Source organism: Mandrillus leucophaeus, unplaced genomic scaffold (genome assembly GCF_000951045.1).
Source record: "Mandrillus leucophaeus isolate KB7577 unplaced genomic scaffold, Mleu.le_1.0 Scaffold547, whole genome shotgun sequence".
Classification (NCBI taxonomy): Eukaryota; Metazoa; Chordata; class Mammalia; order Primates; family Cercopithecidae; genus Mandrillus; species Mandrillus leucophaeus.
The window spans coordinates 493,709-518,735 of NW_012105886.1; the positions used below are offsets into that span (position 1 = coordinate 493,709).

At 42.3% G+C, this 25,027-nt stretch overlaps 1 protein-coding gene across 5 annotated transcripts in view; it reads left to right on the forward strand.

Annotated features, from left to right (window-relative positions):
- Positions 1-25,027, forward strand: part of BCL11A (B-cell CLL/lymphoma 11A (zinc finger protein)) — a 98,081-nt gene that overhangs the window by 10,439 nt on the left and 62,615 nt on the right. The window contains exon 1 of one of the 5 annotated variants that reach the window (XM_011997788.1): positions 4,237-4,304. The exons of the other annotated variants lie outside the window; for them this stretch is intronic. The gene's annotated coding sequence lies outside the window, so the exon portion shown is untranslated. Of the gene's footprint in view, positions 1-4,236; positions 4,305-25,027 lie in introns of those variants that run through there. 5 annotated transcript variants of the gene reach the window in all.

Below are 25,027 nucleotides of genomic sequence, written 5' to 3' on the forward strand. Positions count from 1 at the left end.
TGCGTCACTCGATGTTAATTTAATCTACTTTGGTTGGTCTGTTCACACCCTTTATTGCACAAAGAAATCATTTGACAAAATTTACCCCAAGTCCAAGTCTGTTTTTACATACAGTAGTACTAGCTTTGTGCAATAAAAAGCACTTAGCATCAAGCTGGACCCAGCCTGGCACCTTGCCACTTTTTTTAGCATGAGATTTAATCACCAAGGATCTTTAGTACCTTTCTGCTTGTTCAGATTTCATTTGGGTCATGGCTATGTCAGCAGTGTTGTTATTTCAAGGATTGAAAAAAAAAGATTCTAACTTAGAGCCCACTTTTAACATTATTTCATATCAAGCAGGTTTGTATGTTATGTGTCAATTTGGATGACATTAATAAAGTTCATAAAATACGTTCAGCCTATATAATTTAATGGATAATGACTACTATTTTTATTTGTAATACAAATAGGAAATTGACCATTGTCTCCCTCCCTCCTTGGTTCTTTTCTCCTACCTAGGTAAATGAGCATCCTTAAACAGCTTCTTCCTTTTACGACCAGGGTACAGAGCACTGGCCAATATCAGTAAATTTACCTTTGTAATTTGCCACGTAGTTTTTACAACATGACCTAATTAATTTGAGCACGAACCATATTATTGCTACTGGAGTCATTTTCTGTCACAAACTTAATTTCCAGGAAATGTAACCTGACAAATAAGAATTCTTTAGCTCTCTCCATGTGCTCCTAGAGACCAAAGGCAGATTTAAAATAATAATAATTTTAAAAGTGCCAGCATTATTAAAGCCAGTATGCTTGATGCCAAACTCAATTTGAAGCCAGTAAACATCAGACTGTATTTCTAATCAGTTTTAGAATGTAACGTATTCCATATTGGATTCATTGGAATTTGTCTCCTTGCTTTTTACTGGCCAGCTGCACTCCCTATGCATTTTTAAAACATTTCAGCAAAGGCTTTTGCTGTTCTTAGCAGGGTTAGTAACTTGGGGTCTATTTCTGAGCTCATTCGTCATTCTGCAATGGCATTGAGTTAGGTTGGCAAGGGAAGGATTTGAGGCATGGGGGGTGGTGAGGTCACTTCTGATCCCAGCAGGGAATAGGTGAGCTTCATTTGCCTTTACAATAGGCGCACAGTTACTGCACCTTGGAGGAGCTCTCAGGTGCCGCTCAGATGGGCGCATGTAAATGCCCTGTCAGATGTGGAGCTGGAATATTAATGCTTCTTCCACCACCGCACCATAATAAAGCTGTACACAGCAAGCTTAATATGCAGCTAGTCTGGGGAATTGTATAAACTTAGATAGCCCAGTGTGAAAGACAGCAATGGAAAAATGCTCGATATGCCACAGTTTCCATTCTTGTTCTCCTTTGATCTATAGCAAAATGAAAACATCATCCTTTTCTTCTCTTGGAGTTGTCTCCCCAACTCTGCCACCTCCCAGTTCACCACCAGAATTTTTTTGCATGTGCTGGTATGGAGAAATGCAACATAATTTGTTTCATATGGTTAATTACAGGCGTTTGAATATTTAAAATTTTAAATAGCCACAGTTCCAGCTTTTCCTGTTAAAAGTATGTGATTTGAACAAAGGGAGTACAGTGTAAATATTTGTGGTGATTTGCAACACCCCTCTTTCCCCATTAAACACACACACACATACACACACACACACACACACACAGAGAGAGAGAGAGAGAGAAACATTCAGTTTAAATCTAGTACTGATCTAAAGGACTTCTGCACCTTCATTTGTACTTTTTTTTTAAAAAAAACTTTCAACTGGAATTCCATTAAAATATTTCACCATTATATTTTTGAGTCCACATTGCTTGAGGTTTTAAAGAAGATTTTTATGTGTTCATTTAACAGAATCAACAGCTGTCAGAAGCAGTTGTGGTAGATCCACAAAACATATAAAGAAAAATACATGTTTCCTGAAACAAAACACTTGGAAAAATAAGCTGCCAAGAACTGGCGAATTAGAAGTTTGCAGACGGGGAACTGAAGTGTCGTCTCTTGGTTCACCCTGGAGACTGATGTGAGCGGATCTGATGCAATGCTGCTGGAAGATTTACCTGCGCAGGTTGCTCCTCTAAGGCAATGCGCAGTGCACGATTGACGTGTGCACCAGAGCTAAGCTGGGCCTCAGCTCGCTCCATCTTCTGCCCTATTTTTTCCCTTTTTGATCTCTTTAAATAGATAAAATACCAAGTTCTCAGAGTGCTAAACAACAAATTATATGTACCTAAAGGTGAGATGATCAGGTTTAAACTTCCTGTAAAAGAGGCGAGAAGGCGCCTTGCACACTCTTTTCCAGATAGGGCTGGCAGCATGTTATTCAGAACTGAATCGGTCTCCGCCAGGGAATTCCCAGTGGGAACCTGGAGCAGGTATGTTGATGAAGGGGATACCTGGGGACCTTTGGTCACTCACAATGAGTTTTTGTTTGTATTCTGACTGTTGTTAGCATTGCCGATGAACAATTACACCTACAATTTGATTTTAGTTTTAGATAGAGGTGAATCTACTGATTAAAAACTCCCATTAAAATAAAAAATGGAATTATTGTGAAACCTGCAAGGGTGCCTTCAAAAAGAACACCGGTGTTGTTGTGTACCTACCTCGCCTTTCTATTTGCTTTTTGAACATTCTAAAAAACACAAGGAAGCTTTTTGCTAAGCATCAGGGCATTTAAATTTATTTATATTCATCAGTTGTTCATTTTCTTAACATGTAATGATGCATAAAAAAGCTGCAAGGAAATCACATCTGTTAATTTTTAGAGAAATAAGGTGTAGCTTGGATTCTTATGTTGGAGCACAAAGCACTGTGTGCCAAGTCTGATCCTGTACGTTTTAAATATAGGGTTTTAATATTTGGCCAATCCCCCCTCTCTCCAAACAAAAACAAACCTCAAAAAACTAAGAGAACCAAACCTGAAGTATTCTCCTTCACCAACTCAGGGTATACCTTGATTTTATGATTTATTTACTTTTAGGGGGGAACTCGTCAGTGAACCATTTACTCCCCATTTTAACTTCCCTGCCCCAGATCTTTTCAGTTCCCAGTTAGAACAATGCATTAACCAATGTTAAATCTTAAATCGCATGAGTTTCTCTCTCCTACTCCATTGCACCCTAAGATTTAAAAAAAAATTATTCCTTTACATTTAAAAGTGAACATTGGCTACTGAAGAATGATTTAAAGGCTGAAAAAAATTTTAATAATAAATCGTAACCTTCTCATGTTATGTTTTTGTTATGTTAAGGGGAAAAAATCAATAAGGAAAAATTTAATTCTGATAAAGATACTCTTGGATCTTTGAAAACAACTGCTGTCCTTTTAACTAAAACATTTGAGCAGCTTCAAAGACTATGTATTTCTTCTGATCTTGGAGCTGTGTGACTGGTAGCAAGAAAGAAAAAAAAATCTTATTCTACATACAAGTGGATTGCTTAACAAGTCAGCACAGACACGTACTTGTTTGTACAATAGAGATAAAAATTCCTGTATAAAAATAATTCAGCTGCTGACAGCAGGCATTGTTGTTGGACCTGTCTTTTGTGCTGGTCCCAGCTCTGGGCCCCCCTCCCCTCCTATCTGCTTGGGGCAGCCTGCTGCCTGCACACTCCTGACCAGAAGTTAATTGCTATATATTAAGTATATAGGTATTGTATTTAAAGAGGACATCTCAAGGCTTCCTATATGCATTCCACTTTACTTTCTGATGTGATTGCGGTGTTGCCAGCAGGGGGGTGGCAGGCAAACGCTCTAATAGGGAAAATCACTTGAAGGCAGTTAGGGGAAATTTGGCCTTCAAGTCCCATTTGCTCTGCAGTGTAGCATCGGTTTCTAAACTTTTGTTTTTAATCTAATTCTGATTTACCCTGTCACATCCCATATCAACCCTCGTTGAACTCTACTCATGTAGAGTAACATTAGTGTCAAACGGAATTGGTCAGGACTGTGGACCTGTGGCTCATACAGTTTTGTGGATGTGGATTCCATGCAGCTCTGCATCCTATCCTTTCTAATAAATGTTAAAATGTGGCACATTTCTGAACAGCGCCCAAGGATAAGAGAGTTAAGAAATCAGGGAGTAGTACCTGAGATTTTCTCCCTTCTCTTTCCCATTTCCTTGATAATATACACATTTCTGGTAAGATCAACTCTAGGAGAAAGTCTGAGGCTGGGGGAGAGAGGGGGAGAAGGGTGCGGAGAGAGGTTCTTGGAATATTCTTCGATAGCAGTTCAAATGAAATCCCCACAGCAGAGAGCTTTTGGGTCTAGCAGTGGAGCGGTAAGCTCGGACACGTGGCCTTTCGAAGCTGTTATTCTCAGTCTGACTTGCACACCAGCTGAGATAGGACTTAACATATACTTTCTTGCTTTCACCTGGGTTGGAGAGGTTCGGGTTGGGTGGAAGAGGAGTTCATTGGGAATTCTGTCACTAGAATTTTTTAAATGTCAGGAGGTTAGCAAGGTGTGGGTTAGCATTCAAGCAAAGGATTCTTCTCCAGACTAGTAATTGGAAAGCCTGAAAATCCAGGTTCCCACGATACTCTAATAACTGGGGTGGGATGGTGGTGGTGGGTGGACACCACGGCTTTCTGAATGTCAGCTGATGTCTGCATGACCCGTTCACCATGGATTCAGTGTGGCTAGTGCTGAATGGGGGAAATCAGAAAGGCAGATCTCAAGCAACAGGATATGCACTCCTCAGAAGTAAACCAGACCTTGCTCCTCTCCCTCCTGTGCCTCTCCTTTCTTGCTGGTTTCCCTTTGGAAGCAGAAACTTCTAAAATTAATGCCACTCCAAGCCAGTGAAAAAGCTGTTTTTATACCACAGTGGATGTTTACACAGGAGAGACAACTTGAGGGGGAAAAGGCTTTTTGGGAGGGTGGAGGGACTCGAGTTAATCTGTTCTGTTGGAGGACTGTGCAGTATTGCCTATGAGCGACTCTGGGCTGTTTTTGATAAATTACCATGTTTAGAGATAGGTTTGGCTCTTAAGGGCTTAGTTTTATGAACAAAGTCCGTGACGATGTTTGCAGCCTCTGTTTGTCTCTTAGCCCCTTTGGCTTGACTAGAAGCTCTATGTTTAGTTTAAGCTCAGTCTGGAAGATATAACAATTTTGCATTAAAAAAATGAGGAAATCATAGGAAGAAAAACCCTTTGCTTTTTGGATGAATCTTACTGATAATTTGCTAAAGCTCATTTGAATTTTAAGCACTTCTTTAATCTTCAAAGGCTAAATTGCTTTATGAATATGCATGGTGTGGGCAGACTTCAGTTCATTACCTAGTTGTAAATTCTAATGACCATTAGGTCCTTCCAGTAATTGCGAATTGTTTTGCATTTTTGATTGGCCTATTAACATGTACATTCGGTGCACATCAGGCTGGCCTGTCAGCCTGCTGAAGGAGAAAAAAAAGGTGAAAATTGTTTATAGCACCAAGATTCTTAGATTTTCAATCTTGCAAAATTGATGATGTAAAAAAATTAAAGCAGTGTTTTTTCTTCTCAAGATTGAAAGTTCACCAAGAGATTTGACATATTTAATTTACATGATGACTTTGCACTCCTTCATTAATGCAATTTGCATATGAAGCTGTTGTTAATCACTTTTGATCATGTTTTGTGTATTAGCTGCCTCAGTGGCTCTCCTCCTCAGATGCCCCAGTAGAAAGGAGCAAAATGATGCATCTTCTTGCCAAGTTTCCTTTAGTGAATTGAGGAATTAGAAGTCTAACCTTGAGTAATTACATATGTTTTATCCGTTTTCTTTTAACGTTAAGTACAGTTTGTGAACGTGTTGGCTGGAAATCGTTCTCATTTGGGGAGAAGACTGTAAAATTTAAGTATATGATTGAGGCACTTCCAGTTACATAGAGAAATATGTATTGCCTGTTTCTGTTCCCCACGAACGTTGCAGAGCAGTTTTATTGTTAGCAGTTTGATGGCAGGAAGCCTTGGCTATTCCAGTGTATTAAGACATCAGGTTCCTCCTTTGGAAGAGGGAAGGCTACAGAACTACAAACCTTTCTAACAATGCTTTAGATTTCTTCTTTAGATAGATGGCTAGCACCTAAAGAACTTGGGCCTGGGTTTGGCTGACTCTTTTATCTTTTAGATCAAGTAAGTTTTCCCATTCAGCTGCTGCTCTGAGCTACAATGTGTCCTCCCCTCATCACCAAAGTATATCCTGGTCTCCAGGCTCCCTGGGCTCCCAGTGTCTCCCTGAAGGTACACGAGTGCCCTGGTCGTGAAAACAAGGTGCTAACTAACGGTTTCCAATTTTTGAGACCCTGTGATTTTGGTGTTTGCCTTTGCTGTTGAATAACCTGTGCTGTATTATTGATGTTCATCTTGGGTTTGTGAGTTTATCACTGGTTAACAAGCAGAATCAGAACACTGAAACTGATATTCTGATTAAAAGGAATGTTTAATGAAAGAAAATAAATTGTGATGGAAAATGAACAGTGTGTAAGAAACATAACTCTAATTTTAACCTCCGAGGGACCTAGCACTGCCCTACTGCGACTTCCATCTATACCATGCTAAAAGCATGCTTCAGTTTAAAGTTGTTAATATTCAGCTGGGAAACAGTATCCAGAACACAAATAAATTATTAAGTGCATGAACTTTTTAGGCAGTAAGATGAACTGATGGGGTCCATCTGTGAGATCCAGGGGCTTTTTATTTGTGTGTGTCGAGCGATTCTGCCCTCTCCGACTTCACAGCCTTTGGTCTCCGGCCAACTGCATGCATAATTGATTCCACACGCACTATCATTTTCTTGATGTAATTGCTTTACTAAGATATGATGAAATCTAATGGATAATTTGCTATTTGAAAATGGGCAAAAAAAAAAAAATCTTCATACTTTATGTGGGACTGAGTGGGCAGTAGAGAAAGGGATATTCAGCTGACCTGGTATTTAAGAAAACAAAACAAGCAACACTGACTTATGCATGCTGCTTCAGTTGCGTTGGCTGTGGATAGGAAGGTCTTTGTGACATATGGAAGCCAGTGTATAAATCTCTCTCCTTCTATCTTGCATCACTCCCTTCATTTCTTCTCTCTTTCTCTCCTCTCTCTCTCCCCCAAACTTTACAAGAAAGGGATCCTAACAAGGTAAAAAGTAAACAATTTAGTCATCACAAGCCTTATTATTCAGTCTATCCAGGAGTTTTGCCATGTCGGTTTATTTAACTTCCAGGAATGTAAACACTGACACAGCCCTAGAAGCAGCAAGAAAGATTACAGTATTACAGTTAAAAACATGAGCATGGAGGAGCTGTGCTTTATACTCTGCTATAATAACACTTTACATTGAAACATAATGGTAAGTCAAAAGCGGACTGGAAACTTCTGCTTATATGGAGTACAAATTTCATTCTAATAGATTGGCATAATCTAGTGTACCCAGGGTAGATTGTTATATAATGGAGAAACTGTATAAATGTCAAGGACACAAATAATTCTACAGGAAGTAAATGAAAAGTATTAGAATTTCTTAAGTCACCATTAAATTTTGTTGGTGGGACAGTCTCATTAGCTGCTTCAAAATCATGTGGCTTTGCATAAGTCTTTCGAAAATGTATTTTCAGGGAATTTAGACGGTGAAACATTGTTTTAATCCAAACCAGTTCGTGCTTTAAATATACCTTTAAAAAAATTGTACGGTTTTTCAAAGTACTTAAAGGGAGTGGAGGGGTAGAAAGCATATAAGTGAATCCATCTCACTGTGGCAAACTGTTTTTCAAGTAAAGTCATAATAATGAACAACACATGATCTGAAATTTGATCAGCAAACATATACTTATGCCAAGGAATTTTCTTTCTTTCTTTCCTTTTTTTTTTTCTTTTTCGCCATTCACATAACCAAGGTTCTGTAAATCAGTAAACCAGGCAGAGAGTAACTATTGTAAGGGGGAAACCAAACCATAATACCCAGAATGGCCCAGAAGCTGTCCTTCTGAAGAAACATTAATGCCACCACCACCAAAAAAAGAAAAACCAAAAAACAAAACAAAATAAAACCTTTTTACAAAACTGGAAATGACAGAATCATTTTAAAAGAAAAAAAAAACCACCTTCTGATGCTCAAAACTTCAAACTATTAATAGACCACCAGTGAGATAGACTGTCTTTGTGCCTTGAAATGCAAAATGAGGGAAATAATTAGCAGAGGAACAAAATTCTTAAAATTTGAAGAACTTCTGTGATTACTGGGGGTACAGTGAAAAGAAAATGCAAATTTCTCCCTGATCTTAATTAGATTCGATTGTGCGGTGGGTGTGTTGGATTTGGGGGGAGGGGCAGGGGCAGGGAGTGCTGGGGTGAGGCGTGAGGCAGAGTGTTGTGGAGACAGGTTAGCAGGGGCCTGGCGGTGTGGCAGGAACAAAGGCAGCTTCCAAGGCTGGTGCAGGATTCCGTGCCTTAACCCAGATACTCATGGTGCCCCAGTCTTGAGTCCTTCATTTAGGTGGGCTTATTTCCCACTGGGTCTGGGGGATTTCATTTGTCTTTTGAGGGGCAGGGTGGACACTGACAGAACAGCTGCCTGGGGAGCCTAGGAAGAGGGAAGCAGCCTGTGGGTAACTTTTCCTGATCACATGGGAAGGCTAAGACGTTATGGATCCTGCCTTGGGCACTGGGGTCAGCGTCTCCTGGTGGTGTCTGCACAGGGCCCCCCAATGCCAGGGTACTGCCAAAACACGCTCTTGAGTTTAATGGTAGTGGTTGGTCTGAGTCCTGCCAAAGTGTATGGAGCAAGTTTCATTGGCTGGACTTTCCCTTTGCATGAAATAATAAAAGACCTGGCCAAGGCTTATGAATCTATTTTTGTTTCATTAATATTATTTATTATGTATTTTATTAATATTTTTAGGAGGGACTGCGCTCTTATTTGACCATTTGTAGTTATAATTAATACATTCCGTACTGGTTGTAAAAAGTGTACTTGCATTTAATTGCAAGTCAGGGTAAATTAATGGATATGATTTAAAACAAAACTCACTTAAAATATTCTTGCAGAAAGCAAAGGAGGGGGCAGTCCCAGTATTTAATTTATTTTCTGGGTTAGTGTCAGTGGTGAGAGGGTCGAAAAGGTTCTGTGGGTCCAACGGGATTTGTGTCTGTGTGTGCAGGACGGTGGGGGGAACACACAGGGAGGAGGAAAACCTGGGCCGGAGGAGGGATAGCCAGGAGCTCTTTTTTTTTTTTTTTTTTTTTCTTCCTCTAATTTCTGAGGTTGCCAGGAGGGGCTTAAGCAAAGTGGTCAAGTCCATCTGCTCCGGAGAAGGTGGTAAAGAAAAGAGGTTAGTGGCAAGAGGGAAGGAGCACAAAGGGAAAATTGTACATTGGGAGCGTTACTCTCCCTGGCCGTGGTGTAGCCAGACTGGTTTAGCAGACAGAATGATAGATTGTTTTGTCAGGGGTCCCAGGGTGCGCCCTGAACTTGAAGCACTTTGTTTATCTTGAATAGAAAGGGAAAAGCGCAGACATAATCGATGTCTAGTTTTTAGGAGCTCGAAAGAGGTAGGAGAACAGAGAAGACTCGGGAGGGGTAGTGGGAGGTGGGGGAGGTGCGGGCCTTGGTTGTGGTTGTCCATTAACAGATGAACTTGGCCGAGGGCCAGGCTTTAGATGAGAGCGTGTCAGGGCCCCAGTGCAGCCAAGCCTTTTCAGTGTTTTTTTTTTTTTTCCTTTTTCTTTCTTTCTTTTTTAAATACCTGCTGACTGTACATCAAATGCTCCCTGGTCTTTTGGCTAAAGGCAAAAAAAATAAAAAAATAAAAAATAAAAAAATAAAGAGACACACAGCTCAATTTTTTCCCTCCTCTGAACCAGTTGAGGCCAGTCTTTTGGCTACACACGCGGGTTCTATCATCTTTCCTGGCTTGCCATTGGGAAAAAAAGAGTTGTGATAACGCCAGTAACCCGAGGGCCAGATGGGAAGGGTTTGGTTGTGTTCAGGCGACCAGGTGTGAGAGCTCGTGGTGCAGTAGGGTGGGGCGTGGCCGGCGTGCCTGCGTGTGCAGGTAGGAAATCAGTGGAAACTCTTTTTTTTTTTTTTTTTAAATGGCTGAAGTTTAACTTGTTGGAAGGGGCCTGTGAATTAAGCTGTCGGTGGCTGAGAATAATATGCAAGGAAGGCTCAGGAAAGGCCAGGGGTGGGGAAAAGGTGCTCTTGCTAGAGGCACAGCCTTTCCTGGGCAGGACCGATGGCAAACCCATGTGTTTGGGCTTGTTTTGTTCTCGATTTTCTTATCTTCTTGGCCTCTTCCTGTGTTTTTTCGTTTATTGTGACATTATGCATTCATATATGAATGTTGGCAAGCAAGAGTCATCATCCCAATAACTCCCTGACATTTTTAGCTCTTTTAATGTGCAGTCTTTGCCCTCCTGCCACAAGTGGCGAAGTAATTGAATTTCCCTGTTACTAACTGGCAGGAGGCATGTTCTAGTTCCCACCAGAGGAGCTGCTGGGGCTAAAGCTGGGTTCATAGAATCCCACCTAGGGGACACCAGGGCTTTCGAGTGGTTTGGGGACCTGTCTGAAATGAGATTCACACAATATAAAATATTTTTCCCATCATAGACTTGAAAATCACCATTGTGCACATCTATATAAAATGTGATAAAATCACATTTACTTCTCCTGGCTGAGGCCTCATAAGGGAGGCGGGATTTTCTTCTCCTTTTCTAGTAGCAAATAAAAACTGGGAAAATTTGGGGGCCTCTGGGTTTATCCCATGGATACCCCCCCAACTCAGCCAAGCCCTTAGAGGCAGTCTTCTCTCCCACCTGGGTGTCTTTGTAACCTGAGCTGGTAAGAAAGGGAAGAGGGACTGAAAGAGGGGAAATATGCCCTTAACATATGATTTCTCTCCTTTCTTTTCTTCTTCCCTTTGATTACACGAAATAAAATGGTTTACGCTGAGGGTAAAGAAGTAATACCATTTCTAGTTGTGTGACCTTGGGCAGATTTCATTCCCTAAGCCTCCGTTTCCTCAATCTGTAAAGTTGGGTGGATCACGGGGCTCGCTTCATAGGGCCTTTGAGCATCCTATGAGAGCATGTGGGGTGCTGGGCTCAGTGCTGGGCACATGGTAAAACATGTCACAAAAGCTCATTACTACTACGGTTATGACTCATGGCTTGGAACTGTGTGCTCCTGGGGTCTCAATGTAGTTCCCCCACTATGGGGTGAGCAGGTTGGGATGAGAGAAGAGCAGGGCAGGTGGGGCTCTAAAGAACTCAGGGCCTCATTATGTTTCTGGTGGCAGTTCCCTCAGTGGGTGGGAGTCCCTTCTCCCCATAGGCATGTGCTGCCTTGTGAGAGGCTTGTGCCTGGGTGTGTGACGCAGTTACTCTGGGTTCAGATTTCTACATCACCGCTAACTGGTTGGGAGAGTCTGGGGGAATCATTTCACCTCTCTGTGAAATGGAGACAACTCAAGGTCCCTTACCTTACAGAGTCCATGTGAGAAGTAAATGAGGGAAAGCACAGACATTACTCGCTCCGGGGGCTGCACCTCCAGAATTGCTGTTGTCATTACCATGTGTCTGACACATTGATATTCCATCCCACAACAACCCCGGAAAGGAAACACTCCCATTAGCCTCATTTGGTAGAGGAGAAAATTGGAGTTCATCAAGGGTTAAATGACTTCACTGAGGGTCCACAGTTGTTCAATCCTTTGGCCTGCGGCCACCATCCTCTTCTACCGCCTCAGTACGTGTGCGGCTTTCTTCGGCGGCACCAGGCAACAACTGGGCAGGAAGCTCTGGTGCTGGACAGTTGTCCCTCCCATGGGTTCTGTGGTCAAGTTTTTCAATCTTCTGGGAAAGAGAAGAATGTTCCCCTCCAGTTCGGGGCATATTGAAGGAGCACAGAACTGTTGGGAAAAGTTGCAATGTAAGGAATTCTGCTTTGCAAGTAGTCATTTCCCCATCTGTCCAGAATGAGCCAGAAATCGAGTGAGGGTCCTGGAAAACAGAGGGTGGAGGTTTTACTGTTTGTGTGTGGCTTGGTTAGGAGACTGCAGTGGGCTGAATGAGAAGCCAAGCTAGGACTTTTAAGGAGTGGTGAGACTTGGCCTGCAGCAGTTCTGTATGTTGTCTCTGTGGCATTCACTTCTCGGATTGTACCTTCAAAGGGTGGGGAGAATCAGAATTATACAGGGAGGGAGAGACTGTGTGTGAGTGAGTGTGCATGGCAGGGGTGCTTCTGAAGATGATGGGTACTGGGGGATCATAATCTGCTTCGAGGAGGTTTTCATTTCTGGCTGAACAAGTGCTGTGGTAAGGCAAGTCCGGAAGGCATGCTGGAAACTTGAGGGAAGTTTTGAATGGAAACTGCAGTCAACAGCTCCGTATGATCCGCATGTGGCTTCCCCAGAGGCAAGTTTTCAGCTGCATGGTGGCCTCTCCCAGTCACTCCACAGGCTGCCCTGACACTATTAATATTTGCTGAAGCAAGACCTGAGATTCGTTGCAGATGGATTACACAATGTATTCCAAAACCGAATGTCACTGTTTTCCTGTACTCTCCATCCTTTCGAATTGGCCGGGCCATCATAGACCTCCACTGATAGAATTTCAGAATCATTTGGTAGTTGAGAAGCGCCTACTGCATGTGGAGGCCCCGTGGGAGGAGTAGAAGGGTTGGCCTCGGCACTGACGAGTGTTGGATGGGAGCTCTGCTCACTTGGTAAGTCCTTCTGCTAGAACCAAGAGAGGCTGTTCAGATCCATCACAAAGAAGTTGTCACTCACATCCAGGTTGTCTTCTGAGTTTGAGGTAGGATGGAGGTGGCTGCTGAGAACCCATGTGGGTCAAGAGCTCCAGAGCTTCACTTTCACTTCACACTCTGTCCCGGGGCATGGATGTCCTCAATGGAGGTCATGCAAGCCCTTCCCTCTCACCCCTTCTCTTGGCCCTCTTCGTTGTCTCTGTATACCCCTGGGTCAAGAGTGTAGTGGTTCTCCTTTGTCACCCTGGAGGAGAAGCTCTTAGTTTTATTTGCTGAGTCTCCTAGACTGAAATGATAAAGCTGAAATGATAAAAAGCATATCATGGCCTTAGAACCCTTCTTATTTCCCTTGCTCGCACCCCCTAGTTTTCCTTCTCTTCCCTTGAAAATCAGTGAAAATCAGGCCACATCTCTGATGATGGCCTTTTGTTTCTTTTTCTTTTTCTGTTTCTGCCTTCGTTAGGTAAGCACAAATTTAATGTCCCAAGAGGTAGGCCGGTGACCCTTCAGGCCAAGTGCCTGGATGTGGCAAAGCTACAATAAATATCGAATGGTGAGAGCAATGGAAATTTAACAAAGCCATAACCAAGGAGACCTCAGAGGGGCAGTGGACTGGTTAAGAGGCTGTTGGATGAGCCGGGTAGTATTTCTACTTCAACCTGATTGAAATGTCGACTAAAAATCAATGCTGTTGACTAGTGATAATTTACAACGTTCCTGGTGCTAAGTAGTTCCCCGCTTAAGAATGCGTTTGCTGGGCAGAGATTAGTGCAGAGAGTTGTGTGTGTCACAATGAATCAGACGCATTATAGGTCAGCCCTTTATTTGTTTCATCATGACTTTTACACAGTTGTCATGTAATTTATGGCTGCTTTCACGTTGTCAAACATTTTCATTGCATCTTCTTCTTTAACACACTCCTGACATAGACACACTGCACTTGAAGGCTTGGTATTGTTTCATAATCCGAGAGGAGGCCTATAAACCATCAAATTACACTATCTTTGGGCTAATCTAAATGCGCTGCAGATTAAAATCAGAGCTCATTTGTCCCTGATGCAAATTATTAAGTTCTAATTATAAATATCCATTTAATTACTCCATACGTTTTTATTTTGCGGACCCTTTTGAGCACTGCTGTCTGCGACGCGGAGGGGGTGGGGGGAGATGCATAGGAGACAATCTGCGTAATTAATGTACACTTCCCAAATGGTAAAGGATAAACATATGCTGCTTTGTTTGTCTTATTTATTGATTGATTAGATGTATAGAGACTTTGGCATGGGCACAATCTGAAGTTGAAATCCTTTTAAAAATGAAAACTATTTAAAAATCTTTTGGGGAAGAAAGAGCAAAATATAGCCAACCAATGGCTTTCTGCTAGAACACATCATCCCAAAATATGGGATTCTGAATTTGATCAAATCACCAGTTTCTGAATTTGATCAAATCTAGATTTTGCAGAAGTTCAGGGTGAGAGAAACCATGCCTGTTTTATATCTAGAAAGTGAAATCATTGTTATAGAAAAAACCTACTGTGGTTAGAAAAAAAACCACATTCTTTTTTCCCAACTCTGCTGCCATTCTCTACCAGGAAATAACAGTATCTGCCTGTAGTTTGAAGACCTTCCAATTGAGAGCATTATGATAAACTATTTTTGATTACCAAACACGAATGAAGGAAGAAGATAACATAAAAATTAGTAAAGGCCTTCCAACTAGACATTTACCCTTCTGTGAAAACCATGGAGAAATTACCAAGACTGGTTTGCGGGGAGGGCATTTAAGGTCTTTTGGGCATTACAGATTTTCTAGAACCAAACTTTGACTTTTAGTGTTAACAGAGAGACACTGATCTGAAAACCAGGACACCTGAGTTCTGACCGTTATTGTGTCGTGCTGTGAGATTTGGGGCTCCCTTCACCTGTTAGCATTTGTTTCCGTGTGTTGTAAAGTAGGTAAAATAGATGGTTTGAACTGGGTGGGCCTCTAAGTCCCCATGACGTTCTAGCATAGTATGAACACCACTGACCAGTTTCCTCCCTGCTATATTTTGGAATCTAGTTGCTGAATGGGGCTCACCTGCAAAGACGGCAGAGTATTTTCTTGATTTGCCTCAAAGATGGAAGCTATGGTGGAGATTAAGGCTTGGATTCATGATTCCCCAACAGAAAGCTTAAAGGCATCTTTCAAATTGCTGGAAGCAAAACTGAAGTGCAGTATAATGGAATGGTGATAATTCACAGAAGTTTCCAGCCTTACAAGCTTTCTCCATCTTTTAATTGTTGCAAGCTGTTTTTTTGAAAAACTCCAAAGAATGTAATGTGTATTTTCTCCAAGTTTGCTTTTTTGGGCAAATGTAACTACATCAAAATAGAAGTACGTTTTTGAAAAAGAAATAGTTGAATTCAAACAACCAGGTATTTTAAATTCAATTAACTGACTTAATTCAGTGATATTTTCCTCCTTCCTCCTCCCAAAAGCTGGTTTCTCTGTATGGACATAGCCTACATATGCTGAGTCCCTGGAGTTAGGAATTTTTGCTTGTTAAAGGCATCCGATGCAACATGTTTAGAAGAATTCTCCCTCTGTTAGTGTTGAAGACAGCATAAATTGAGGGAAAATGTTCTTTTTTTATTCATCATGTAGGTAAAAGCATATGGCCTGTTCTGGGACATGCGATCTTTGCAATCCATTTTTTAATCTTGGTGTTTACCATTGGCTTTTAGGACGGATGTTTCTGTTTTCCACACTGTCCAGCAAATACCATTTATATGTGGCATTGAATGAGATATGAAATGATGTTTTCAGAAGCATGCTGAGAAAGGGCATTCAAAGTTATCCTTTGGATAATGATGATCTAAAACTTTCTTTTATTATCCCATGTGCTCAGAGTAAGGGGCAAATGAATCAGTTGTGAAATATGTGTTCCTTGTAGGACACAGGCACTCTTGAGATCTATAGCTTCAATAAAAAAGTAATTTATTTAAATTACTGCCTCTTTAATTTATAATGTTTTGGGGATTTTTAATAGGCGTGCTCTATAAGGGCACTGATAATCAGCTGTTTCCGATTTCGCATGCTCTTCTATCTCTGGCAAAAGAATAAAATCTTAAAAAACAAGAAACAAGAAAAAAAAAAAAAACAAAAGCAAGGAACATGAAGTTTAACCCTAACCCAACGCAAAAGCAAATAACAGGCCAAATGAGTGGCAGCCTCCCAGAGGTTCTACTTTCCCCTTCCGTTATTACCTGAAATAAAAGCATGATAACATTCATGCCAGAGATAGGTGACAAAATTATGTATTCAGATATGAAGTTTAGGATTTCATAGCCCGATGTTCTCTCTTCTCCCCCTCCTCTTATTGTGATTGTGTAAATGTATCAGCCGTTGTATTGTTAATGTATGATAAGAAGCTGCCGCTAGGACAGTCTTGGCTCACTAATGGGGTCAGCTATGTCACAATGTGATCTATGGATTATATTTACCATGGCATATTTTGTTTGCAAGCTGGGTTGTGAGATGGGAGTGGATGATAACTGAAGATACCCTCCAGTTTTCACACTAGTTCCTGTGGTCCCAAGTCTCTAAAACAATAAAGCAGGCCGGGCGCGGTGGCTCAAGCCTGTAATCCCAGCACTTTGGGAGGCCGAGACGGGCGGATCACGAGGTCAGGAGTTCGAGACCATCCTGGCTAACAAGGTGAAACCCCGTCTCTACTAAAAAATACAAAAAACTAGCCGGGCGAGGTGGTGGGCGCCTGTAGTCCCAGCTACTCGGGAGGCTGAGGCAGGAGAATGGCGTAAAAACCCGGGAGGCGGAGCTTGCAATGAGCTGAGATCCGGCCACTGCACTCCAGCCTGGGCGACACAGCGAGACTCCGTCTCAAAAAAAAAAAAAAAAAAAAAAAAAAAAAAAAAAAAAAAAAGCACTCCTGATAATGGAGAGGTATTTATGGGAACATAATTGACTTCAAAGTTTTAGATCTCTGGCTGAAGTTTAAGATGGGATAGTCCATGACATTAATATCTGTGCTTAAAGCTCCTATTTGTCTTAAATAAATTATTTAGGGTTTACTGCTAAAACCTTGGTTAATTCTTGAACCTTTGGACTAGTTAAGTAACTTTCCAGTGACTTTCTGTGCCTTGGTGATTCATTTACTTGATTGAGCGCCTGTGTGCTCATATGATTTCTAAATTTATTTCTCAAGTTTTGTCTGGCAATGAATGATTTTGCTTACTGGAGTCTTGTGTGGTACACCTATACAAGGCTTATTATCTCTTTTTGAAAAAAAAAAACCCAAACATATCAACACTGTCATCATAAGATAAAGCATATATACATATGCATCTATATACACACATATGTATATACGTACTACATATATACATATGTATATGCATGTATGAATATATGTATTGGTTGTGTGCGTGTGTGTGTGTGTGTATAGAAAGGGAGAGAGAGAGAGTAGGAAAGTCTTTAGAATTTACCACGATTCCATGAAACCAATATAGAAGTTTTTGAAAGCTGTCCATGTAGAAACCACTTTTCATCAAAATCTGACTTAAGCAAATTATCTCCATACTGTTTATCTGAAAGTCTATTTTTCACATAGCCCTGGATTGAGGATCATAGTGGTTAATTTAGGAGCAACAGTCCCAAGCAGGAATCCTGGATGGCAGGCTGTCCTTTGTGCCTCCCCTGAGTTGAAGAGACTGGTGTTTATTCTTTCTCTAGGTTGCAACACGTGTTGCCTTGAAATCTCCCGTCTTTACAGTTCTGCCATGAGTGTATTTTCTGTGACCTGCCTCTGCATCTGGTTAAATGGACTTCAGTAATCTGTACACAGTTACTTCTTACTTATTTTATGTCCTGAAAGATATTAAGTCCAGCAAGCTTTTACCCACAGAGTCTACAGAGAAAACGGCCAGGCAATTTTTGTTTCAATCTCTGTGTCTCTCTGGAGCACTAGTTCCAGAGGCTGATCAATAGGTTTTATTGTAGACCTCACTGTCTCTAAAAGCATTGTGACCTTATCCTGTCTAAAAATAGTATTTGCTCTTGCCTGCAGAACCTTGACCTGTGAAAACCCATTTGGAACATAACTGACATATCTAGTCAGCTGTATATCCAAGACATGCTCTGTGAATGAATTCTGTGCAGAACCGTCCAGGAGAACACTTTCTTCCAAGACAAATGAATTCCAGTTCTGAACACTGGGAGTGCACCTGCTTGTCTGATGTGGTGATGGGCCACATGGTGGGGAATGAGGGAGACACAGGGCCTGTGGGGCAGTCGATGTGGGCAGACTGTCACAGAGACTCTCAGAGGGTGCATTCAGCCCTGAATAGGGCAAAGGACTGCAAGGGGCAGGAGCTTGGGCTGACATGCAAGGTGGCTTTCCACAAGGCCCCTTTTAGAGAGTGTGATTCTCTGAAGCTTTTCTTGGCAGCTTCAGTCTTGAACCTCACTGGAAGGGATCCTCCAAAACATGACCCAGATGGAAAGAAGTATTTCTAAGTTTAAAGTAACTCCCTTATTTGGTAATGCAGGACTTTATTTGTCACTTTATTATTTTTAGGTGTGATAATGGTTTTGCGGTTGTATTTAAAAGAAAAAAAAGTTCTTGTGTTTAAAAAATACATACAGAAGTGTTTACTGATGAAATGATATGATGTCTGGGGTCAACTTAAATAATAAAATGGGCTAGGGAGGCGATAGGGTTACAGAAGACAAGAACGACTGTGAGCTGTGGTGGTTGGAGCTGGAAGATGTGGACTTGGGGACTGATTTATAACATTCTCTCTACTTTTGTAGTATTTGTGATTTTTCCAGAAAATAAAGACATCGCCTGACTGGTAGAGAGCAATATGACCTTGTTTAGTTGGTGTTGCTTCTTCACCAACGGTTTGGCTCAGAGGAAGCAAGGGGACAAGTGTCATGTGGGCAAGAAAGTACCTGTGAGCTCCAGTAAGTTCATTGTGAAGGGGTCATTTCAGGGTCTGTACTGTGCACTGTCGCCCATTCTCCTGGAAGAACAGAGATCCCTTGGCTTTTTCAGTGCATAAGGCAGAGTCAGATGTGGCGTTTGCTTGAGTTTCAGCACAGGTGCCTCTGTGCATCGTGGTGGGCTCAGGAAGAAGCAGCTGGGACGTGCTCCCTTGGCTGGTAGTGTTGATGAAGACAAGACTCTGGGACCTTCCTTTGGCCATTTGATCCCTAACTATTAGAGAAAGATGGTTAGCCTGAGAGGAGATTGACCACACTCTCAGAAAGAAGAGGACAAAGAACATGTCAAGGGTTAAGCAGCCTTCCCTTTAAGGGAGGACTGGGACACAAGATGGAAGATGAAAGGGAGCAGAGTGACAGTTGCAGAGCTGGAAAGGGGCATTTTGTTCTTTTGGTTAGCAGAAGCCAGGACTGTTGCTGTATGACTTGAAAACTAGGTCACTGGTGGGCTTCATGCAGCCCATCATGCGGGAGCCATGGTGGGCCTGGTCTCTGCCGTATCTGCTGCCTGGAAGCTGAGAGTGGCCTAACCACATCATGCTGTTCCCAGGCCCAGGCCCAGGTCCCTCTGGTTTTACAAAATGTCCGCTCCCTCTCGCTTCACACCGAGGCTATTATTAGCAAGTGTCACTCAGTTATCTGAGAGTGGCGCTTTTAGCTGCCATCTAAGTGCCCGATACTTGGGTTTACAGCAGATTAAATTAAATTTTAGGCTGGTTTGGCTTCACTGGCAGTAGACAATGGAAGGCAGCTGTTGTAGAAATGTAACCTGGCACCCTCAAGGATGTGTGTGAGTGTGTGTGTGTGTGCGCGCTGACCACTAGGCTACACTTTTCCTTTTCCTTTCCCCCTCATATCATCCATTTCCAAAAAGTGTTTAGACAAATAGTTTCCCAGACTTGGTTTTATCATGCTGGGTTTACAAAGGTTGTGTACAGAGCTGGAATAATTTTTTCTTCTGTCTACTGTTAGCACATCAATATCTTTTTTCTGCAAAGAAGGGGCTGAGCTTGCATGAAAACACCGGTGGGAACCCACTGGAGAAGGGTATGAGTGGTTTTTGGTTCAGTTGGTGGCTGATCTGATGGGTGGTATGGGCAGAATGTCTGGCTGCCCCTTCGGATTCCCGTAGGTTCCGTAGGCGACCAACATGGGGTGGGGGCGGGGACTGTCTGCTCTTTTTGATGCAAATATCTTCACTCCTTGGTGCTTCTGTGGTTGTGCCTATGAATTTAGGACCTTATGCCTCATAATGTTGAGTCAGAGCAAAGCAGTGTACATCAAAGGCCACTTATTTAATTTTCCTCAGAAAACTCTGTGAGGATAATTTCTCCTTCTTATAAACGGAATGCAAATGTGTACATTATCCCACCGAAGGGTGATGCTCTTTACTTTTATAATCTAGATTTTTAAAAATTTGGTGGCACTTGATTTCAGGTCCTCAGACTCCAGAATTTATACTCACTGATTAGTAATGCATTATGCAAATAATTCAGTTTACATATCCAAATACTGTTTTGCATCATTCACACCTCATGTCTTGAAAAAAAAAGTGAAATGTTTCCTCAAAATAAACAAAACCTGCAGGAGAGTTTATTGTAAGGGTGAAAATTAAAGAGGCACCCATTTGCCTGGGAACTTTTGAGGAAAATTTTAATACTCCTGCATAAATAATTTTGCAATTATTTTTGATTCCTACCCAAAGGATGTGCCACTCAAGGTATATTCTGTTATCTTTGGCTTTCTGAATTTTTCAATTTTCAGAAAAAGAAGCCATAGTACTACATCATACACACATTTGTGCATAAATATATAGGCATAAATGAAAATTTAGGCCGAGTTATTTGAAGAGGATACAATAATTGCTTGCCAGTGACATGATTCTCCTGCCAGAGAGGGGAGAATAACTAGGTGCAAACTTTTAACACTCCAAGTCTAGAGAGAATTATCCAAGCATAGCCATGAGTTCCTAAGTTATGGATTGGCAAACGGCAGTGCCCTACGAAAACGATCTCTTTGTCTTCACTGAGTTTTTATTGTCATTGGAGTAATTCAAGAGAATACAGGATGTGACCTGGAGCCCTTTCTGAATAAGCACAGTCCCATGCCCACGTGAATTCCTAAAACAGTGGCTCCCAGCTTCGTGTGTCAGAACAGAATTGGCCTCAGAAATCTACAAGATTCCAGTGGTTCCAGCCTCACTCCAGTGGTCAACTTACTGCTGTTGCAAAGCATGTCAGATTTCAGGAGCAATTTCCCTTGTAAGGAAAGAAGGCAGGCAGGCAGGCAGGCAAGCGAGGACCTTAATTTTTTCTCTGCAGCATGAGTGCAGTCACCTTTTTCCTATGATGCTCCACACCCATCTCTCCTTACAGGTTATAGACACATTTTTGGCACTGCGTAAAGTAAGCGTTCCAACGTGTTTTTAATCTTTAACTTTCACGTCATTAAAAGGCTGATGTACTGACTTTCAGCTGCCTGGAGATAGTTCAGGGTCCAGCACCTGACAGGTGTAATGTTCTGTGTTTTATGCCTTTCAATATGGAGGTTATAGAATCAAAAAGACCGCAAAATGCCTTAAAGGTGTTGATACCCATAGACAGAGCTTGCATAGTCCTCAGGTTCCCTTTCTTGCCCCGCTTCCACACCTACTTCTTTTTCTGTAGCACCTGTATTTGAAAGGGGTTCCTGGTGTACTTGGGAGAAAAGAAGCTTCTTGGTTTGGTATTACTTACCAGAGACTCCCCGTTTCCTGCTGGTATCAGGATTGAAAAATCCCACTTCTCTTCATTTTCTCTCAAGAGTTGAGAGATGTGTGCCATCTCTCTTTTAAAGAAGGAACTCTCCTTTTGCTGTGGATTGTAGGGAGCAGATTTGGTGCTTATTGTGGCTTCAGGACCCACCTTGAATGACAGAACGTCAGTAACAAGGAGCCCCAGGAAATACGGCTGGTGGTGAACGACTGCCTCTTGATCTTTGCCCATCGAGCAGCAGCATGTGGATGGGGTCTATCCAGCTTGACTTGAACTTGAATAGTAATTGATGAGTCCTTAAAATCTACCCCTGGCCCCCAGGAATGCCTTGTGGCATCCCATCCCACATTCTGATTCTGGATGGACTTTTAAGTGAACTCTGTAATGATGAGTAGGCTCTTAAAACTCTTTCTCAACATTCTCTGCTGGGTTTGTGTGTCACCTCCCATGCCCTCTCTGGCGTGTGGTGATTCTCAGATTTAGAGCAATGCTTCCTGTCTTGTCCCACCATGCCTTTGCGTGTGGGAAGATAAAATTCACATGTGTGATGCCCTCCCATGTGCCATTTTTACCTGTTCCCTTCTGCTCACTCTTTATTCATATTTAAATACAGGTGAGTTGGAATGTCATCTTACAGGCATAATCCTGAGTCTGCTCTAACGCAGACATTTTAAAAGCAAATTAAATGTTAGCACTAAGTAGTAACCAAATTCTCTGAGTCTGCTTCATGACAGGCTGTAACACACTGGTATGGAACTGTAGGTCTAATCCTGTGACTCCTTTATCTGTGATGTTTTATGCATTATGGGAGCTCAGCAGACGTTGACAGAGGGAATGAGACAAGATGATTTTAGGTCTAGGTTTGATAGATAAAAAGCTGGGCCAAATATTATATTTTCTTTAAAAAGATAGCTAAATCTCAGTAATTATTTTATTTTGTTTATTAAGCTTTTTGTAGAGACAGGGTCTTGCTATGTTGCCCAGGCTGGTCTTGAACTCCTAGCTTCAAGCAGTCCTCCCTCTGTGGCCTTCCAAATTGCTGGGATTATAGGCATGAGCAAATGCCCCTGGCCTTCAGTAATTAAAGTCTTTTAAAAATTTTCTCTTCTCCCCTAAAATTGGCTTTTAGAGTAAGGTTCTTGTTCCTCTAGTCGACAAGAGTATCTGAGGAATCATAGAAGAAAGTACAACTCTTTGAGCATAGATAGTTTCCTTTGTGGAAAGGCAAAGTGAATACTTATTGAGCATCTTCTATGTAGACATAGACTTGTAAAGTCATATCATTAACCATGTCATTTTACAGATGAGAAAGGTTGAGGCTAACAGGGGAGTGAGTGCCAGAGGCTACTTGCTAGGCAGTGGTAGACTTGGCCCAGAGCCTGGGGCTTCCCACTTTTATTCCTGGCTGACTGTACTAATTACACATGGCCTCTCCATGGCCAGCGGGAGCCAGAGGTGGCCCGCATGTGCTTTGCAGAGGAACTTGCACCCACACTTTCATGGGTGATGACTGGAATGATTTTCTTAACTGAAGCTTTGTTGATGAAGAGCCTGGCAGTGCTAACCTGGGGAGCCCGTGATAAAACCCAAACAACAAAACCACCACCCAATCACCTGTGCTGTTGCAGAGAATGGTCATGTTCCTTTGCCCTTTCATCTTGCCTTGTTCCTTTCTCTGTTTTCTCTGCCCTGTTTCGGGGCTGGTCTTCCTACCACCTTTCCTGCTAGGGCTCCCAAAGTGTGGCCCTTCTGAGGTTTACATGGTGTGCCCAGGGAATAGCTTGGCTTTTTTATCCAGATCATTGGAGATAATGGAGTAGACGGAGTTGGGGTGGTGAAGGAATGTGTACCCTCTCAGGGGCAAATGGGCCTCCAGAATTGGCCAGCCCAACCACTTCCTCACCACCCTAGTTCTATTTTTAAAGACACCTTTCAATCACAGGAAATCCTTCCTTTCGTCTACCTTCGATCCCTTATGCTCCATTTTGAGCCCATTTCCTCTTCATTCCAGAGAAGACAAAGTATCTCATCACCAGCTTTGGGCTGAAATGCTTCGTATTTTAGATTCTTCACTCCATTCTCTGACACTATTTCTTCCTAAATAATCTCTTTCCTGAACCTGAACTCATGGATCTATTATCTTGTAACCCATTTAGTGTTTTTGTGCCTCTCTTTAGAATCTGCTGGTTTTCCAGCTCTTTTACTCAAACATTAGTCTGATTACTGCAGAGTCCAATGGCAAGATACCTTAGTGTTTTCCACATTCTTTAGTCTTATGTCTGCCCTCTTACATCCTGCTTGCTGTTTAAAAAACCAGTGCTTCATTGATGACTCATGCTTGGTGTCCACTAGGAATGCTAGATCTTTGTCAGCCATCTTTGAGGGCAGTTAAACTTTCACTCCCAGTTGTCCTGATGCCACATTTCTCCCATCCCAGGTGCCCCTCTCTGTCCTTGTCCATATTGAGCTTAGCTCTCCACTCCCGACACAAGTTCCCTGACTTCCTCTCTACTTCCCTGGATGACAGTGAGTTACGATCTTGTCTCCGAAGGTGCCCCCTCCCTCTTGGCTCCTCTCCCAGTGACAACTTCATGGAGGCTGAGAAATATAGTGAGTGGCCTTTCTTGCCTCACTTACTGCTTGGTAAGTTAGCTCAGGGGGAGAGCTGTTCATAACTTTACACTGACATCTGGAGAACAAAGGTTTTGGAAGAGCAGAGCCCAGATTCACTGTGAGCCAGCAGAGCCAAGTCTTTTTTGAGTTTCCAGCAAAACCTGTGTTATAATAATAGGAGTGGGTCATTGTGTTTAATAGTACAACAAAACCTAAGTGCACATAATAAGCACATCTTTTCTGTGTGCTGGGGTGAGAAGAGGTGACAGTGAGTGTGTAGGATGATATGAAAAGCATTACAGACATGGGAAAGCATCTTAGAGCACACAAAGGTGGCATGAGTCATCACAGGCTTATGGCCACAAGGCTAGATTTTCAATCCCTGCTTCCCTTTTTCATACCCCAGTTCAATGAAGACGTAATTGAAGTGGTGAGAAGAGGGGCCACCGCCCTTCAGACTCCAGGGTATTTGTATTCCAGGACCCCTCCGTGGGTGTTGGCCAGGCGGTGCCCAGAGAATATCCCGTGATTGGATCTTTCTCGAATTGACTTGCTCACTTCCTGTTCTGCCCAGCCTGGTTGTGACTCGGTAATCCCCACAGTAAGACCTCACAGTGGGCTGAGTGGCCTGGGAACTCAAGTCAGGGGCAGAAATGGGGAAGCTGGAAAGTTGGGTGATCAAGAGTCATTAGGAAGCCCCTGTGTCTGTGTCAGTTCGCTCACATATCTGTCCACCACCCACCACCAATTTCTCCCTACCTGAAAGCACTGGGCTGTGTTTCAGAGAGGTAGCTGGGTACCACAGATATTTATGGAGTGCTTGTTTCTGTATCTGCTTCCAGTGGACTGGACCTCCCCGGGCCATTTTTCTAGGTAACTA